General features: G+C 39.8%; 1 protein-coding gene across 1 annotated transcript in view; it reads left to right on the forward strand.

The window, feature by feature from the left end:
• The first annotated feature begins 413 nt into the window (after nucleotides 1-413).
• Nucleotides 414-14,392, forward strand: part of Trpc5 (transient receptor potential cation channel subfamily C member 5) — a 310,345-nt gene continuing 296,366 nt past the window's right edge. The window contains exon 1 of the mRNA XM_057759928.1: nucleotides 414-1,249. The gene's annotated coding sequence lies outside the window, so the exon portion shown is untranslated. The remainder of the gene's footprint in view (nucleotides 1,250-14,392) is intronic.

The raw sequence follows: 14,392 nt of genomic DNA on the forward strand, positions 1-14,392 counted from the left end.
ACCACCCAGGGGAGGGGAAGTCTTGGGGGAACCAAACGAACGAAACAGAAAATTCCGTACCGAGGGGGGAGAGATGAGACGGTGGGACGGGGCAGCGGGGGCTGACTTGGGGCTGCTGCTGCGGCTTGCGGCTTCTTTCCACCCCTGGCCACCGAGCTACAGAGCAGGGAGGAGCGGCTGCCCCGTCCTCCTGCTTGCCCTCCCCCCTGCCCGCCTTCCCCGCCCCGCCCGCCTTGGCTGAGAGGCGACCGCCAGCTAGGCTTTGGGCAGGGGCTGGGGGAGGTGAGAGGTGCTCCTCTCTCTTCCCGCCCCCCCCCCCCCGCACCTCTCTCTCTCTCTCTCTCTCTCTCTCTCTCTCTCTCTCTCTCTCTCTCTCTCTCTCACACACACACACACACACACACACACACAATCAACCGCGACGGGTTCTCCACAGCTCTCAGCCAACCCCCAGAAGAGAGAGGGAGAAGAGCAGCAGATGAGAACCTGGAGCAGATAGAAGGGAAAAGAAGAGCTCAGGGTTGGACATTTTGGGATCTAGGGGTGGGGAGGAGAAAGGGAGCGCGCCTCCTTGATTTTCCCCTCCCCACCCCTCTTCGCTTTTCTCTCCCCTTGGCTGGTATAGGATTTTCCTGAAGCAGCAGCAGTAGGGGACAGAAACCTTTAGTCTAGAAAATAGGGTTGGAGAGGTGGCTGGAGCTCTTATCAGCTACCTAGCCTGAGGGTGCGTGCCTGTAAGAGTGTGAATGCGGTTTCTTTCCACGCTCACCCCTCCACACACACTTCTCTTCCTACCGGCGTATCAGTTAGCCTCAATTTCCCGGTGTTGGCTTCTCCGCTTGCTCTTATTGTTTGTGGCTTGCCGCGTGAAGCGGGTGCGTGTGTCTGAAGGGACTCAGGTTGGGAGAAAGAGCTGAAAGAGGACAAGCGAGAGCAGAGCAGGAGCACCACTGGAGCCAAGAGTTTCGGGCACTGGTGAAGGCGAAAGGTGAGGAGATCTGGCCAGAAGGAAGTTTGGCAGTAACTGAAGAGCAAAGGGGGAAGCCCAAGTAGGAGTCAGTCTCTGGGCACCCTGATTCCTCTGCCTGTGCTCAACCACCCACCCACACGGCAGCCTCCAGACCCGGGACTGTCCCAGGCGGCTGCCTTTTGCGCGCCGCGGAAGAGGAGTCCAGGAAGGCTGTCGCACCACGCGCCCTGGTGCACGGACTCCAGACAAGGCAAATCTGAAGAAAGCTCTTAGCCTGGGGTAAGTTGGTAAGCGGCACGGGTGCTGTCCTATTTGTTGCTGTGGAGCAGCAGGGAAATGAGGCTTGAATGAAGGTGCTAAGCTACTGTGGGCTGGAAAGGTGCTGGCTGGCTAGCTGACTGTGGGCTGGGGTGGTGGGATGCAAATGGGGACCAGCAACAGATTGTTTTGGGACACCTGGGACAGTCGTGAAATGGAGGAGGCAGCCTTAGAGGTTTAGGACTGTTGGCACCTACCAAAAGCATCGTTTTCATTAGCAATGTTCTCCTGAATCAGAGCCTAGATAGTGAGTTATTGTGATTTCCTGAGGTAGAGATTATGCTCCCAACCCACCCCACGCCCGGACAGCCTGCTCCCAAGCCCCTTTAAAATGGTCCCAGGATGAGGGTAAGAATAAAGATACTCAGTCTTCAAGGACAGCTTCCAACAAGAGAACCAAGAAGCTGATCCCTGAGGGCTCAGGGACCAGAGCTTCCTTTTACCTTGCTGGTTTTGTAACCTTCAACCTTAAGAGCTGGCCAGTTCAGTTTACCTGGATTCTTTTAAGGGACCCAGAATGCAAAATGGGGGTACTAGTCAGATCTCTGCTCTAAAGGGGACACATGCCTGCACCGTATGCCACGACTGGAATACTCACAATCATGTTCCATATACTCAGGTTCTGAGCTCAATTCACAGATCCTAGCCTTTCTGCTGCATCTGTGAGAAAGCCTGGGAGGAGGTCCTTTTCCCTACTGCCGAGGTGGGATGTTTGACCCACAGCCACGCACCTGGTGATAGCCAAGTGTTTAGCAATATTATCACTCCCTTATGAAAAGCCTGGAGCCGGGAAACCGGCCTGGAACACAGAATCCCTGAACTTTACCCGAGTTTATTGTATGAGTAGGAAAGGCAAAGACTAATCAATCATGTTCTGCTTAGAGATGGCGTGTGTTTTCCCTGGCTTCGAATGAGTAACAATTACTATACTCATATGGTACCCAGTTGTCTATTGCCATATAGCTCTCTTTGTGGTATTTAGCTGGAGTGACGTGTTGATATGTCAGTATTCCCAATTGCCGATTTTTTTATTTCTTGGACTTAGAGGTATTCTATAGATGATCTGTATCGTTTCTTATTTCCCATCAAGTCTTAAAACCTGAGATTTAAATGGTGCCTTTCACTAATCTTGAAAATCTACTAAATTAAAAGGCATGATAGTACATTCACATAGTGCCAAGTTAGTTTTAAAGCAAATGTTTAGCCTGAGAAAATGGGAACATTAAAAGTCTGTAAGGTTGAACAAAGAACAGAATAGCACTTGAAGCCTGTGTTTTAGTTCCAGAGTGTTGCTGTTTTCATAAACTGTGTATCTATATTCATAAACTATATGTGGGGGGTCTATATCTGTATATAGATAGACTGATTTGGTTCTTTTGTGTGTGTATATATAGTTTTTCAAGGACTCCAATCAACGCCGTACAATCTGGGACCTGCTTCTGTAGAAGGGAGGGTGCTGAAAGTGTGTTTTCAAAAGCATCCACGCTCTTTAATTGAACTTTCTATTTATTAGATGCTACTGAAATATAATTAATTGCCTCCTTTCAACTCGGCAAACAAGAGAAACAGATTCTGCATTAAGTGAAACTGTTTATGTTGCGTCAGACAATTTGCTCTAACACGTATTGCCGAGAGACACAGAATGAGGCTTACTCAGGTACAACCTGAAAAGGTGCCCATGCTGTTATTTTGCCCCATTCTGATATAAATCTCTTCTTATATGGGGTAAAATAGCAAGGACAAGCATAACAGATGGGTAGGAAAAAACCAACAGCTTCACGATTAGGGAAGAACTCAAAGTATCAACAGGGATGAAGCATAAGGTGTTGAGTATTTGCTCTATTCCAGCTGCTGAAATGGTCCTGACCTGGGATTACTCAAGAGACAGGGAGATAGGCTGCTGCAAGAAGTCAGAAGCACTGTAGAACTAGCTCCCTTGATACAGATTCACGGGGCTTTAGCATAAGCTTCAAGAGCAGATAAGGATCAGGTGATATCAGCCAGCCTTTCCAGATAGAAGATTTGTAATTCTGATTCTGTTCATTCTAGAACTAACAACTAAAACAAGAGTGGCACACAGAATCACAGGAGGCAGGGGCAGAAAATCAGAGATTCGGAATGGGGAAAAGAAAGGAACAGGAGGGCTAAAGGCTTTGGAAACACATGGAAAGAAAAGCATCCAGGTGTTTGCTTTGGCTTGAAACAAAATTAGTTCAGAAAATCACCTCAGATGTGAAATACTGTAAAACTGCCTGCAATTCGACTTGTAAACACTGAGTAAACAGTAACAAAATTCCTTAGAAGCAGGGAATTGGGGACCTTGGAGAACATTTGCAGCTTTGTTATTTCCTTTCACTCCTTAGCATACTAAACTCCAATCTACTAGCCACTCGGGTGTTTAATTATCAAATGAATATTTCACACGTGTCGCGCTACTTCCAGCCTGCCTGGCTCCGAATCTTCTAATTTGCCTTTCGCCTGGCTCCGTTGCTGAAGAAAAGGAAACAAACCATTTCTGACTGATTTCCTTCTGCAGAGACTTGTGCTTGCAGCTGAAAACACAAAGCTGTTCTGATGCCTCCTTCTAGCTGGTGGGAAATGGGGGCCCTCATCATACTTCAAGAAGTGTCCTGTGCCCCACGATGCCATCAACTTAATCCTGTCCAGTCATTTTCCATGGTTTTCGGAACAGGTATGACACATTTTGCAGCCTAGATTCCGAAACGATGCCAGTCTATGCAGAAGCAGAAGCTAGTCAACCCCGGAAGAGGACTACAGCCAAGTTAGCCCTTATTTCTAGGGACTAGGAGCTACTGATTCTTCATGCTGTCCTCTCTCTAAAACTCGCTACACTTTCCTCTGTTGATGGGCCCCTAACGCCCCTTGTCCAGTGAGACTAGCAGACCCATCTTGCCAGCAAGGAATGATTCCTGGATGACTCAGCTATGGTCTCATAAACAAACATGCATTTTGAATCATCTTCATCTAAGTGAGAGCAGATTGTTTAAAGGATAAAAGCTGGTGGGGCTCAGAACAATTACAGTTCATTGGGTCAAGGGAATTTTAGAAGTGCCCCGGGTTTGGTTTGCCTTTACTCCTTGCACAGTTGTCCTTTGGATTCTGACAACCATTGAAATTACCCCCAGCCATTTTCCTTAGCAAAAACGAAATTAAAATGATGCTGAGAAAGTGACAGGTGTAATAGCCTCATTTTTCTCATAGAGAAATCGGTACTTAGAAATTAGAGATAGCTTGTTTAGGTAACAAAACTAGCTAGCGACCAAGCCAAAACAAGAACTCAGGACTATCTTCTCATACTGAATAACTTTTATAAAGACCCCCGGAGATCCTTCCAGGAAATTGACTGGATTCTAAAACCGAATGTATGATCATTATATTCTACTTTCTTCCCATATTTATAGTTATATGGTTTTTTTATTATATAATATCTAGTTTGTTTGGTTTGAGACAAAGTCTCAAGGTGTAGCCTAGTGTGACCTTGAACTCTTAACCCTCCTTCCTCAAGCTCATTAGTACAGGGATCCAAGGCATCCTTTCTGTAACAGACACTGTTGTTGCTTTACCTCAGCAACTTATCTTCTCACTTATCCCCTTTCTTCTGAATACACAAAGGTCTGTTAAGATGTTTCAGCTGCTCTTTAACTGAAACTGTGCTTGTCAACAAGCCTGACAATTCAAGTTCAATTCCAGGGACACACGCGGTAGTAAGAACTGCCTCCCGAAGTTCTCTTTTGACCTTTACACCCATATAGTAGTGTATGCACCTCCCAATACACAACATATATAAATCTAAGTCAAACACACACACACACACACACACAGAAAGAGAGAGTTAGAGTTCTCTTGCTACTGAAGAAAATATGGCAAATACCCACAACTATTATTCAGAAGGAGATCAAGGCTGGCATAGTATTAATATGTTTGTAGCCAAATAATCTTCAAAATGAGAGAATTACAACTCTTCATCAGATAAGGGGAAGATGATTTGTCTAAAATAAATGATGTAGGTAAAGTAAATATAAATACAGTTTTTAATCTGAACCAATGACCTTGTAAAACACTCCCAATGGGGCAAACATATCATGTATAAATCTTCATCTAGGCTTCAATGATGATTTCTTCAAAGAGCAGACATTTGACATAAGATAAAAATTACACTGATTTATCAAAATATTTTACAAAAGTAAGCTCAACAGCAATAAATACCTACATGGTACTTAGTTATTTACCAGTTTCCATGCAGTATCTCATTTAAACTTTCTCAAGAATATGAAATAACTACATCTTCATTCATATTTTATAGATGAATCAGTAGCTAAAGCTCAGGGGAATGATGTAATATTCCATTTTATATCCATTTAATGACTTAAGTGTTTACTATACGTGTCACTGTTTTATAGATTAATATTAGTGACTCCCACTTCATCCCTACCCATACCTTCTTGCTTATTTTGCTGACCTGTAAAATATGATTGGTATAATAATTGTAAACTTCAATAAATTCACTATGCATTTGAATCTGTAAATACTTAGTTGGCATATGTATTCCGGATAGCCTAATTATAAAGACACAGAGGCAGACCACAATCTCTGAGTGCCAGTTTTTTGATGTGTAAGATACCCAACTGCTGTTGGAACTCAGGTTGCCCAACATGCTTTGACTTTTCAAGTAGATCAGATTCGTATGGTATTAATCATCTTAGACCATACAGATAGCTAATTTCTAAGATTTCCATGGCCACAATAATAAACAATACACATTTTATCAATTGTTGAACATTTTTGTATTAGATTTCTATTTCTGCTATGAAAATTTAGCATACACATATTAATCTAGTACTCATTATTAATTTAAAATAGATCAGATTTAGATTTTTATTGTTGTTGATATCATTTTATAACTCAGTATATCCGATATCTGCTAGGAAACTCACTGAACTACAATCAAGGAATCAGCAGAATGGTATTTTCTTCTGGAAGTTTGAGGGGAAAATCAATTCCCTTGTTTATCCAGGTTTTCTTGGCACAGTTCACTTCCTTGGGCATAGGACTAAGACCCAGAGTGCTTTGAAGGCATTCAGGAAAGTCCTTTATAGCTACTAGATGCATTCACATTGCTCAGTATCCTTCTTTAAAGCCAATTCCAGCAAATTGAATCACATTTATAATCTCTCACTCTTCTTTATCTCTCCTCCTCCTCCTCCTCCTCCTCCTCCTCCTCCTCCTCCTCCTTCTTCTTCTCTTTCCTCTCCTGTTGTATTTTAAAGTTGATTTACAAATAACGTTTATATAAAGGTAGAAGGGTTTTATTTTTGCATACACTGGAAACCTATCGACTGATGGTAATTACTATATCACCTCAAACTCTATCACATTTGTATGGTGAGTACATTCAAGTTCATCTTTTCTAATTATTTTAATATGCATAATGCATTTGTGGTGAGTGCATTCAAGTTCATCTTTTCTAACTATTTTAATATGTATAATACATTACAGTTTCTCCAAACTAACTTTAATTGACTAACTTGAGTTGAGGTAGGAGTGTTACATTGATTCTATGCAGAAAATCAAGGATAACCTGCATATTTAACTACTTAATATTTTAATCTTGCCTGACACCCCCTTGTCATGTAACATAATACATACAGGTTCTGAGGGTAAGCGTTGGTGAATTGGGAGACCACATCCTCTCTAGCACAATCTTCTAGGCACTGAGTAGTATAATACATGATATCAAATGATTGTGAACATAATTCATTTGGTAAGCATTATTCCCATTTAACAGATGAAAGAAGAAGAGTCAGAAGGTACATAGTAGTATATTACATAGCTATTAAATTATGCAGGTATAATTATAAATACAAACCTCTCTTCCTTTAGATACTGCATTTTCCCCTTTGGTCTGCATTATACTGCCTCTTTTTATCAAAAAGCTCTTTGATTGTTATAATTGTTTGCTCTGTTGTTATTTAGGGCTTTTACTTTCCATAGTTTTAGTTATCAATGACCAACTTCAGTCTGAAAATATTAACTGGAAAAATTCAAAAGTAAATAATTCATAAAATCTCAATTGTGAATTGTGTAATGAAATTTTATGCTGCCCTTTTTCATTCTGATCAAGACCTAAATCATCTTTCTGTCTAATATATAACACTACATACACTATCTATTCATTAATCACTTGGTGTCCATCACATTACCAGATTTATCACAGTGTTTGTGTATAAATAATTACATCTGCATATTAGCCCAACAGCACCTCACAATCCCTATGACAGTCACCACATTTTCTACCATCACATAGAAATTTTATCATCTCACAACATCACAGGAAGAAAGATGAATACACTACAACAAAATATTTTGAGAAAGAGAGAAACAATATACACATAATTTCCATTTTAGGACATTATAGAATATTATAGACATTATAGCTATTCTGTTTTATTATTGATTGTTGACGTCAGCCTCTTAATGTGCCTAAATTATATTTTTAAGAAGACAAAAAGTAGAAATTTACTCCTTTGAAATTGTTAAAGATTCATTTATTTTTATGTGCAAGAATGTTATATATGCACCACAGGTGTTTCTGGTGCCAGAATAGTCAAAAGAGAAAACATCAAATTATCTGATTACCTGGTACTAGAATTACAGATGGTTGTGAGCCACCATATGGGTTCTGGAAAGGGAATTGAACCTGGGTCATTTCTGTAAGAGCAACAAGTGCTCCTACCAACTCTCCAACAACCTCTAAATCATAAGTTCAACTATATCATAAGAGTGTATGTATAAGAAAAGAGCATAGTACAAATATAGTTTAGTTCTGTCTACAGTTTCAGGTACTAAAGGTCTTAGAATATATCGCTCCGTGGACAGGAGGGGTGGAGGATAATTAGTTTCTGTATTACTGTGATTAGCTACCTAAGAGGAAGAAGCTTAAGGTAAAAGAGGCTTATTTGGGCTCATGATTTGAGATGCTTTATGGTGATGAAGGCACTGTGATCATACAGAAACTGGAGCATGTAGCAGCTGTTGTTGGAAAGAGAAAGACATGGATGCTACAAGACATCAGGCTTTTTTCTCTTTTTACTCAGTCTGGGCCCCTAACACTTGGAACACTGCACCTGTTTTTAGAGTACCTTTTCCCTCCACAATTAAATCTCTGGAAGTACCCGCCAAGCCACGCCTAGAAGTGTGAAATTCTAAACACAGTCGACACAGAACAGTGACCATCACGGGGGGGGTGGGGGGGGAGGCTGGACACTACTTTATTTTCTTTCCTGTTTTCTCTTCTTTATGTTCCACTGTGCAGAGATGAACCCTGGGGCTTTGCGTATGTTTTGCAAAGGCTCTGCATGGATCCATATCTCCAGCCTTTTATCATCCTTACTAAAATTTTGAATAGGTAATTTATGCCTGTGGTTCAAAAATCGTAATATATAAAAGAGCATTCAAAGCAAACTTCGTTCCCACTCTATTTCCCATCTGTGCAGCTGCCATCACCCCTAATGTTTTTGTTTGTTTTCATTCAAAACTTCTGAATGAAAATATAAGCAACTGTGAATACGAAGGTTTTATGCTATGACAAACTGAAGCTCCAGTCCATTTTATTCTTCTGTTATAGCACCATAAGGCAACTTTAGAAGGACTATTACCAATGTTAAGTGACAGAGAATTAGGTCAATCAGTTATCCCATCAATCGGTGGTTTCCACTGAGTTTCTAAGATGAGTTATACCTCCCCTTTAGATCCATGATGATCACCTGAATAGCTTGAATATTGTATAATCCTAATGTCTCAATTTTGTTGTTTTCATTCCATTTTATGTAGGTCATTTCAGAGTCCCATAGTTTCAGAAATTATAATAATAATAATAACAATGTGAACACCAAATAGTAAGAGTAAATATTACCATGTGAAAACTTTTCTCTTTCAGTAACATACATGTATGAATAAAATGTGTGTGCATGTATTATATTTGTACATGCATGCCCATGTTTGTGGATTAGTGGGTCCAATATAAAACTTTTTATTACTGTTGGTTACTGGCAAAAAAACTTGATCAACATTGAGGCAGGGAGGCGAGCAGAGAAAAATGTAAAGCTCAATAAAAATCAATTAAAAATGTAAATACTTTCAAATTAACTAATAAATACATATTTCCTGCCTCAAAAAAATTAACATTGTTTAAAATGCTTGAAACCATTGAAAACATGGCAGATGTTATAAATATTCTAAATCCTCATAAATAAATGAATTCCCTTCCATTATCTTGAAAGCTTGACCTTTCTGAGCGTACTCATCTAAGTAGAAGGGGCTTCTATACTGTCCCTTGATATCGTAGCTCCTATTCTTGCTGTTGGGGAAATGCTCAGAAAGCAGCAAATATCCAAAGAAACACTAAGAAGCCTTATTTATTTCTGTGATTCATGAACATCTTGAGATTTATTACACATCAGAATTGGGACGTGTACTTTCCAGTTGTCACTTTCATGGCATCTCATGGATATAGTGCTCAGGGGACCCTGGCTAGTACTGAATGTGGGATGAAAGTCTGAAACTTGCATGAAATATTTAAACTCAAGGGTTTTTTTATTCTGCTGTCAGCTTCAGTCAGTGGTCGTCTCCAGAAACCTTTCCAGAATTAGAAACTTTTAGTCTGATGTTAAACACCAAGCAATGACAAAAGATTGACAACAAAAAGATAAAAACTAATACCGTAGTTTCAGAGTAGGAAAAGACTGACAAAGTGATAGTGAGTAACTAAAATCACCCTGAGATCTTGGTATGGCAAAAGAGAGGGTGGCCCACGATAATGGTACTGCAATTGGGTCAGGGAAGAGAAACATGAAAAGACTAGCAGAAAGAGGAGACCATATCTAAAAGTGATGAAAACTGTAGTCTTCCAAGGGGTTATTGATAGCCTATTTTTAATCAAAGGGCAAGTTTTCACTCAGTATTGTGCCTAAAAGGAAACCCTGTGAAAAACAAGCATTCACACTAGTTCTTTTTCCTGTAGAAGCCTACCGAATGGTCAAAACTGAGCCAGATGACAAGAGAAAACAGGAAAAGAGATACTAAGATGCCTGGGTATGGCACTGCAATTTAAGATCTTCATAGAAATTAACACAGTTATACCTCCAGAAGATATGACATTTGCTGTGGGAAAATTGTGCAGGGCTTTATGTATAAGGCTGAGGTTGGATCTCATTTGGTGGATGAAAGGGAGAAACAAAACGATTTGGAGATGGGAGGTGAACTAATGATAGCATGTTCGGAAATGAATATTTTGAAACAGTATTCCAGAAATATTGAACAAAATGTAAACATTCCAACTAGGAAGGAATTCCAGAATTCTAGACCCAAAAGTTAGAACAGTATATAGCTAGAGAATTGGGGCACAAATCTATCAGGCTGATTCTGGCTCTGTCGCCTTATCTATGAACATATAATACTGGAAATATCTACCTTACAAAAATGCTGTAGATTGGAGTCAGTTTACATATACAAGGTATTCAGCCCATTATCCACCAAGTTTATTTGTTAAAACTAATATTGGTGGTATGTGGTGGGAAACCTCCATGCCAATAATGATTATTAAGAGTAGATATATTGTAATAAATGATTGTATGTGGAAGATAAACTTAGTCAAATTATTACTGTGATTTTAAGTTTCTATATATTGCTTACCTTTTCCTCATTTCTGTGATAAATTACTTGGATCTAAGCAAATTAAGGAATGAGTATATTTTTGGCTCAAAGTTCAAGAGGACAGTCCATCCTAGCAAGGGAGTCCAAGCGTCAAGAGCTTGAGAATGGGGGTCACATAAATCATAAATCTCAGGAGGCCGGGAGTGAGGAATGCTTATGTCAAACTAACTACATTTTTATGCAGTTTGTACCTAGTCCACATAATGTTTCCACTCACATTTAGCATGGGTTTTCTCACTTCAACTTCAAATAACCTAATCAGTTAATCCCTCACAAGCAGGCTTAGAGAGAGGCTATTCCCTCAAAGAAGATTTTACACGCCGTTAGTGTTAGTCACTGTTAACTATCATAAGTCCACCTCTTTGTCAGCTTGACCTATCATTTTAAGCCATAATGTTCCACACTTTATTTCCATAGGCTCTTGACTGTCTCATCATGCAAATTGTCTTCAATTCAATTTCCAATCACTCCCTAGTTCTTAACAGTCCAAACACTGTTCAAAAGTCCAATGTCTTTTCTGGGATGCAAGGTAATGTCTAAAACAAAAGCACCAACGAAATAAAAATGCTGTTCCAATAAACAGCTGTACAGAGTAAATATTCATATTAAGAAACAGAGGAATGGGGGCATTAACAAACCAAGGAAAATAGCAAACCAAGGCAAGCCTGAATCCCAGCAGGACCAACACCATGTCCTTTATCTGGGTTTTATGATAGACTTTTTTGGACTCCAAAGTCATTGTGTAGCCCCATCCCTCTAGCTCCACCAGCTGCAGCACAGATAACCTCTCTCTTGAGTTTATTCCAGTTCGTGCCTGCAGATTTTCTTAACAAATGTTCCATGGTTCTGGCATCTTCAATGTCCTTGGGTACCTGCTGGAACATAGACTTCCCCTTCACAGCATCACAGCGCAGCCTCTGGTCTTCCTAATAGTGACCCTGATACTACTATACATTGCCTCGGTTTGGCAGCTAAAATATTGGAATAAGATCCCATGATCCCCTCAATCTTTATGCCTACAAAACTAGTATCGCATGGACAGCACTGCCAAGTTCTGCTGTTAGCTTGAGGTACAGGTTGTCCCTTGGACTAGAACTGCAGTGACTTCTATCTGCCTAGGCAGTTGTTTTGGAGCAGGGCATCACTTCATGAGCATCCTTTATCCAGGCTTTCATCATTTTAAATAAATACCCATTTTCACGAATTGGAGTCTTCAATGGGTAAAGTTTTACTCTTTCCTGTTGTCCCAGTGAAGAAAGTGAAGTTTCTCTTTAATAATTGCAGATGTTTGGCTCTATCCCCATTATTCTACTTGCCTGCTTTTTTTAACTTTCTATCAAATTTCTTGACAAACCTCATGTCTTTCGTATCATTTTTCTTCTTTTCTGTTACAGTTCTGAGTAAGAGCAGTAAGTAGTAGTTGCTATCTTGCAATATCTTCCACCTAAATTTAATTTCATTAGCTTTGAATTCATCCTCACGAATAGCCTCTTGTTCACTTCCTGATGGAGTTCCTTCTCCCAGAATCTCCCTAAGCCAGGCTTCCACTTTCAGTGTTTCTTTCACCATTGGGGTAGAGCAAGCTCCCCCAGAACAGTCACTGTGCTCCACTTGTACAGAAGGAAATGTTCCAGCCCAAAGTTCCAGTTTTGTCTACTTTTTTCCTGCAAACAAGTTCCACAGCCTTAGAATATCATGATCACCTTCACCAGAGCAATACCAGGTAACGAAGAAACTAAAGAAAGGTTTCAGTTTAGTATTAAGTTTGGAGTTGGGGGGGAGGCATCCTAATGAAAATGGCCACAAGAACTTTTGAGATATGGCATTGAAATTTGAGCTGAAGTTTAAGAAATTTAGAAAAAAATTGGGAGGTCATATACATCTGTATATAAATTTTATCTCTGGAAAATAGACTAAAAATAACCAAGGGAGAAACCCAGTAGAATGAGAGAAGCAAATACAACTCAACTTCAATGGCCCATGTTTGCTAGAAAAAGAAGGGCCCAGAAAAGAGTGAATGAAAGCAAAAGGAGGTGTGTACAAGTCACTTCAGGGGATTCTCATAGATGAGAAACTTGCAATTTGTGACAGATGCATTGTAAATTATGTAATGTGCAAAAGCAACATTCAATTTTAAAATGTAAATTCCCAGTGTTAATAGGAGTGGAGAAATGATGCAGTGGTTAGAGCACTTGCAGCTCTTGCAGAGGACCTGGGTTCAATTCCAGCAACCACATGATAACTTATATCCATCCATAACTCCAGTTCTAAAGGGTCTGACTACCACTTCTGGACTCCTTTGTCACTGCTTGCATGAGGTGCTCATACATACATGCAGGCAAAAATTCACTCACATAAAATAAAAAGATACAACATTTATATATATAGTATTTTATTGACTAGAGAAATCAGGAAGGCCTCAGGCATGTTTTAGAAAGTAAATGATAGATGACATTTGGAGATGTAGTAGGAGTACTATTCAGACATGAACAAATTGTGTAATCAAATGTGAAGGGTTAGAAATGGGTACATAAAATTTAAGGAAAGAGAAGGCTGATAAAACATGAAGAAAGAGAAAAGGACAAGCAAAAAAGAAGAGAAAGCTTATTTATTTTTTTCAAATCAATCATAGTCCAAATCTGGGGTTCCAACTGAAGATTTAAAATGATCAATGTCATCTTGTATTTAAAGCTGAATGTTTCATGCAAATGCTTTTTTTCACATGAAATGGACCCCCACCCCCGGCTTAGAAAAGTTAATAACTGAGTAAACAGTAAAGCTGTTATAAATAATGACGAATGACGGCTGAAGTAAAAGATCATGTTTGGGTGAAGATACAAGTGGGTGAGTAAAGAACAGTGAATTGGATTTGTGTCACATTGAAGTTCTGATGCCAATGGTGCATATAGATACAGATAAGCAGTTAGCTAGATGGTTGCAATACTCAGAGCAAAATCTGAGCTAAAATATGCATTTGGCAGCAATTATCTAATGATAATAGTGTAAAAATATTTATTAAGTATATACTATATTAAATATACAGGTCTGAGAGTTTTGAAAACAACAAAGTTCTTAAGCATCACAATAATCTTATGAATACATTGCTATTTTTATTCCCACTTAACAAAAGTGATGAAAGAGAATTAGAGAGGCCATGAACTCAAGATCACATAAATAAGGTCATGATTTAACCCAGGTATGTACGGATCAGAAACCTTGCTCCCAATCACTACATCAATGGTGGGTGTTAGTTTTGCAAGTAGAATCACTACAGCAGAGCAGAATATTGTAGTGGAGTTGCGGGCCTGCTTTTCGTCCTGCCCGGCTCCCGCATGGTAGCTTTATACCCGAAATAACAACACACGCATTGTA

Source organism: Chionomys nivalis, chromosome X, assembly GCF_950005125.1.
Source record: "Chionomys nivalis chromosome X, mChiNiv1.1, whole genome shotgun sequence".
Taxonomy (NCBI): Eukaryota; Metazoa; Chordata; class Mammalia; order Rodentia; family Cricetidae; genus Chionomys; species Chionomys nivalis.